Below are 5536 nucleotides of genomic sequence, written 5' to 3'. Positions count from 1 at the left end.
AGCAGCCTGATGTACAACAGAACAGCAGCTGCTCAGTCTTGCAACAAGTAGTTCACTGTCCTCACAATTTTTTATTGTAGGCCCATGTCAATTCATATCCTTGGGTACCTTCGTCTCTTTTATTTTATTTTTTAATGACTCTCTACTTTATGCAGCTTGATGTTTTTTTTTAGGGACTTGTCACTCATTATGACATGCCCAAATTAAGTGTGATGAAATTTTGCCATCTTCATTTCTAAAGGGCATTCTGGCGTGCTTCTTCCCAGGAAGATTTGCTTGTTCTGACAGTTCATGGTACTTTCAACTTTCTTCACCCACACCATCATGAAAATGTATCAATTCTTCTCTGTTCTTCCTTATTCATTATCCAGCTTTCACATGCATAGGAAGCAATCTAAAATGCCATGGCTTCGGTTAAGCGTATCTTAGTCCTCAAAGTGACATCCTGTTTTCTTAACATTTTAAAAATATCTTGCTCAGTAGACAAAGTGGGTACATAAGCAAATGTGGTGAAGAAAGCTGCTAGTACCAGGCTATCAAAAAATATAGCATCTGGGGTCTTAAAGGCTTGAAGATAAACAAGTGTCCATCTTGCTGAGAAACAACAAAGCCCACATGGAATAAGCACATCAGCCTGTGAGATCATGAGGTGTCGATGGGATCAGGTATCAGGCATCTAAGACCCAAAACAAAACCATACGCAATGTGAATGGTGGGGGGGCATGGATTGGTGACCCAATGCCCATCTGTAGACAATGGGACATCCCCTCCTAAAGGGGTAACAGAGAAGAGATGAGCCAGTCAGGGTGAACTATAGCACCAATGAAACACACAACTTTCCTCTAGTTCTCTGGTGCTGCCTTCCCCCCACTATTCCACTATCATAACCTCCATTCTATCCTACAAATCAGATTAGACCAGAACATGCACACTGCTATCTATAACAGCCCTCAACACAGGGAATGCAGGATAGATAAACCCCCCGCCCCCAGGGCCAACAAGGAGAGTAGAGTACGAAGAGGATTAGGGGAGGATAGGCCAATCACAAGGATCAATCTAGAACCCCTCCCAGGGAGACAAATAACATAAAAGTGAATGAGAGGCAATGGAGGACAATATAAGATATGGAAATAATAATCTATAACTTATCGAAGGTTCATGAGGGAGGGCAGATGGGGGATGGAGTGGGAAAATGGCAGCTGATCACAGGGGCTCAAGGGGGAAGAGAATGCTTTGAAAATGATGGTGACAGCATTTGTGCAAATGTGCTTGACACACTGGATGAATGTGTGGATTGTGATAAGAGATGTAAGAGTCCCCATAAAGTATTTATATTATAAAATGTATATTACATATATTATAAAAAGTATTTATTTATATATCTTGTTCAGAAAATTTATCCAATAAAATACATAGCTTGACTTCCTGACTGTAGCTTCTCTGAGAAGGAGACCTGATGGAGTAATTACTTGATAATCATGAGTTCGTGTGTGCTTCCGTAAGTATTCATTATGAACCCAAGTAAAATGAAATCTTTTACAATTTCATTCTCACTCCATGTATCTTGATGGTGTCTATTGTTCTAACAGTGAGGAATTATTCAATGGAAAAGCTATAGGAGGGGCATGAAAATGTGAATATTCTTTTTTATATAATACTTTTATTGAGGGCTCTTACATCTCTATCATAAGCCACACATTCATCCATTGTGTCAAGCATATTTGCACATATGCTGCCATTATCATTTTCAAAGCATTCTCTTTCTTTATTTACATTCTAAATGTAATATTTTTAAACAAATGACACTTATTCCTAAGCTTTTAATAACAAAATTGACTCACACTATAGATGTCAGTTAATCTCTTCATCAAGTCATACCAGTCCTTAAGTCTTGTATGGGCCCAAGAATCACAGATTTATGGTTTCAGGAATCGTTACTTTGAAGTGCTCATGAACAGAGATTTCCTTTCATTGAGGTTGCTCTAAGGAATGCCGTGCGTGCGTGCATGAGTATCCAGCCTGTCAATAATGAGGATGGCTGCCGAGCCCCTTTTAAGCCCTTCTTCCTCTCAGCCTGCACCAGCATCCTTTAGAACTCTAATCCCTGGGTAGGAGCATTTCATGCAACCTTCTTCCTTTTCTTCACATGGTGCCTGGAAGATGAAGCATTCTTTGCTTTTGTGGCTTTTAGTTGTCCCCTGTTGGAAGGTATTTTTGAAAATTTAGCTTTTGCTTCTTGTTTTACTGTCATTAGAGATCGCTATGAATGAAAATACAATAGAATTTTGTTTATTATTTTTTTACTTAGATCAAGATATATTTTGATTCAGTTCATTATACATAAGATTTAGTGTAGAAATATGTTTGAGATAAAGTAAGGTGAGTAATAACAAAGATTAATATAAGGCCTGTCTTAGAATTCTAAAATTTTTCAGTAGAAATACGTGACTTGTGAAAAGGTATTTAAATTTTATTAGCTAATTTTCAATTGAACATATATGAGGTGTTGCTTCCAAAAGACCTTACACAATCGTCTAGTACAAATGTAGAGTTATAGCAGACAAAATCAGGGAGAAAGACAACATTGTCCTAAGATTTGGATCATTATATATGGATTCTCATGTTTACTTCTAACAACCTCAACTATATTAAACTGATAAGAACCGATACTACACTTGATCTTATCCAAAAGGCTGATAAGCCATTTTAACATCCTCAACTCTAGAACTATGTAGCAAAGAAGGGAATCAGAAACTATAATATTTTCCCAGTAAATAGAACCTATGACATTGTTTTATTTAATTAAAAGATCATTTTATTGGGGGCTCTTAATTCTTCTCCCTCTATCCATAGCTTGGCTTCCTCAATCTTTCCTCTGTTTCCTTTTACCTTCCTGCTACCCCACCATCATACTTGCCCTTCTTCTGCCTCTTAGTCATTCCTCTCAGCTAGATTGCTATTGTTCCAACACCCCCAGGATCTCAGATCTCTATGTCCTCCTCTTTGTTGATTTTGATTCCCTAGTTGTTCCCCTACCTATGGCGTTGTTTGTTCACCTTGATTTTCATCAGGAAGGGTTTCAAATCCTGACTTTCAGCAAGCAAGGTTTTATCTGCATGTCATAAGTTGTTAATAAGCCTTCTTCCAAATCTCATGCAAATTCTTCTTCATATGATCCCACTGCTCTGATTATTTGTTTGGCATACAGATAGAAAAAATACTGTGAAAAGATACAATGCTGACACACCTTTCCTGGTTTTAAACATGAAGTATTCCTCTATTTTGCTTGCACAGCTCTGCCTTGATTCATATGCAAGTTCTGAATATGTACAAGGAAACGTTCCGGTGTTCCTATTCTTTTCAAGGCTGTCCATAGATTGTTTTGATCCACAGGTGAGTACCATGGGACAGTCAATAAAGCACAAGTAAATGGTTTTCTAGTGTTTTCTGCTTTCAGCCAAGAGTCATCTGACATCAGCACTAATACCCCTTGTTTAACATCCTTGCCTAAATATAGTTTGACTATGTGGCAGCTCTATGTCAATGTAGTACTACAAACATTGTTGGATGATCTTCAGAAAATTTTACCTGCATGTGAAGTCAGTGATATTGTTCTATAATTTGAGCTTTCTGTTGGGTTAATTTTCCTTGTCATGAGTAAAAGTATTGCTCTCTTTCAGTAAGTTAGCCAAGTAGCTCTCTTCCAAATGTCTTGGAATAAATAAGTGCTTTTAGTGCTTTATCAGCTTGTTGAAATGTTTCAGTAGGTATTCATCAATTGCTGAAACCTTGTTTTTGGCTAATGCTTTCAGTGAAGCTTGAACCCCTGGGCTCTAGTTGGTCCAAATTTCACCATTTAAACTTTAATTCATCTATCAAGCAGCCCTGTGTTGAAGTAGATTATGAGTTAGGCAGAGACATAAAACAATGAATAGAGAATATCGGTAACATTGAATTTGTATATTTGAGAAATTTGTAATTCACCAACACAAGAGTGATGTAAGTGTAATCCAAGACAGACACCACTACCACCACCCAGTCACTTCCACCAGCGAACCTGCATCTTGACTTAAATTTCTAGGAAACATCACTAATTGCTCTTGTAGGAGTGACTGCTGATGTAAGGTGACATGAGAGCAATATTGTATGGAAGCAATTGAATGGTTTTCTCCTTTTCTTTCCATCTTGAGAAAATGATCTTAGCTAAGGGGCTGTCACCTGTGTCAGTGGTTTTTAAGTTGTACAACCAAAAGGGCGATATATGATTTATGAGTACGAGGCAAGCTCAATACTCGGTTGGTTAAGAAACAAGATTTCAAAAGTACATGTCCAGAGAACAGCAAGCAGAAGCCTGCCTTTGTCTAGATGTGTTTCTTTAAAATATTGGACTCAAGCGACATTTCCCATTGTGGTGGACTAACTCAACATATTGGTTCACAGATCTATTAAGTTTATCAGATGTTTCATAGTTTCATCGCTGTTTTAAGGAAGCATAATATTCCATTGCATGTATTATTAAGGTTTCTTCATCCATTAATCTACTAATGGGAATTTGGTTTGATTTGTGCCTAACATGTAATCTATTGTAGACTGTGTACCATGCATTGCGTGCCCTGAGAAGATTGTATATTGTGTTGTTGCGTATTGGGTATATGTTTGGAGGTCACGTTTGTTGATTGTATTGTTTAGCATTTCTGTTTTTAGAGTTTTCTTCCTGATGATCTGTCTTGAGAGTGTGGTGCTAAAATCTTCTACTATCCTTGTCAAAACTATTCATTTCATTATTAAATTCTGTGAGAATTTGATTAATGTATTTCAACAGTCTTTCAAAAGTGTGTGTATGTTTATGATGGTTATATATTCTCAATGTAAGGAGCCCTATTGGCGTAGTGATAACACATTAGATTGCTAGCCACAAGGTCAGCAGTTCAAAAGCACTAGCCACTCTGCAGAAGAAAGGTGAGATTTTCTACTGCAATAAAGACTGACTGTTTCAAAAACTCACAGGGGAAGAAGTTCTACCCTGTCCTACAGGTTCACTATAAATCGGAATCAAATTAATGGCAGTAAGTTTCTGTTTGTTTTTTTTGGTTCGTGGTGTACTGTTTCTTTATTATGTTGTTTCCATTATTTTCCCTTCTTATATTATTCACATTGATTTCTATTTTATCAGAATTGAATATTGTCACTCCTGACATTTTATGGTTGCCTATGGCTTGATAGGTTTTTCATCATTCTGTCATTATTACTCCAGTTATGTCTTTTAGTTTCAAGTGTTTCTCTTTAAGGTAGCATATAGATAGGTCTTGCTTTCTAATTCAGTCTGCTGCTCACCTTTTTTGATTGATGCATTTAATACATTTTCATTCAGTGTCAGTATTGATATATGAAGTTTTGTAATTTTCTATTTGTTTTATTTGTGTTTGTTTTCTGTGTTAGGCTGGTTTGACCATTCAGTGACTCATATGTATAAGAAAGCTTTATATCAAGAAGTAACCTGATTGACAGGCTAAACCTCACCCCTACACTTTTAAAT

General features: G+C 36.9%; 1 non-coding gene across 1 annotated transcript; it reads right to left on the bottom strand.

Moving 5' to 3' along the window:
* Window positions 1-2515: 2515 nt before the first annotated feature.
* On the bottom strand, window positions 2516-2705 carry LOC142455658 (U2 spliceosomal RNA). The gene has a single exon (XR_012785819.1). It is a non-coding gene; the product is annotated as a U2 spliceosomal RNA (small nuclear RNA).
* Between the last annotated feature and the right edge of the window lie 2831 nt (window positions 2706-5536).

This window comes from Tenrec ecaudatus, chromosome 8 (assembly GCF_050624435.1).
Source record: "Tenrec ecaudatus isolate mTenEca1 chromosome 8, mTenEca1.hap1, whole genome shotgun sequence".
In the NCBI taxonomy this organism is placed as follows: domain Eukaryota; kingdom Metazoa; phylum Chordata; class Mammalia; order Afrosoricida; family Tenrecidae; genus Tenrec; species Tenrec ecaudatus.
This window is presented reverse-complemented; position numbering and strand designations above follow the sequence as displayed.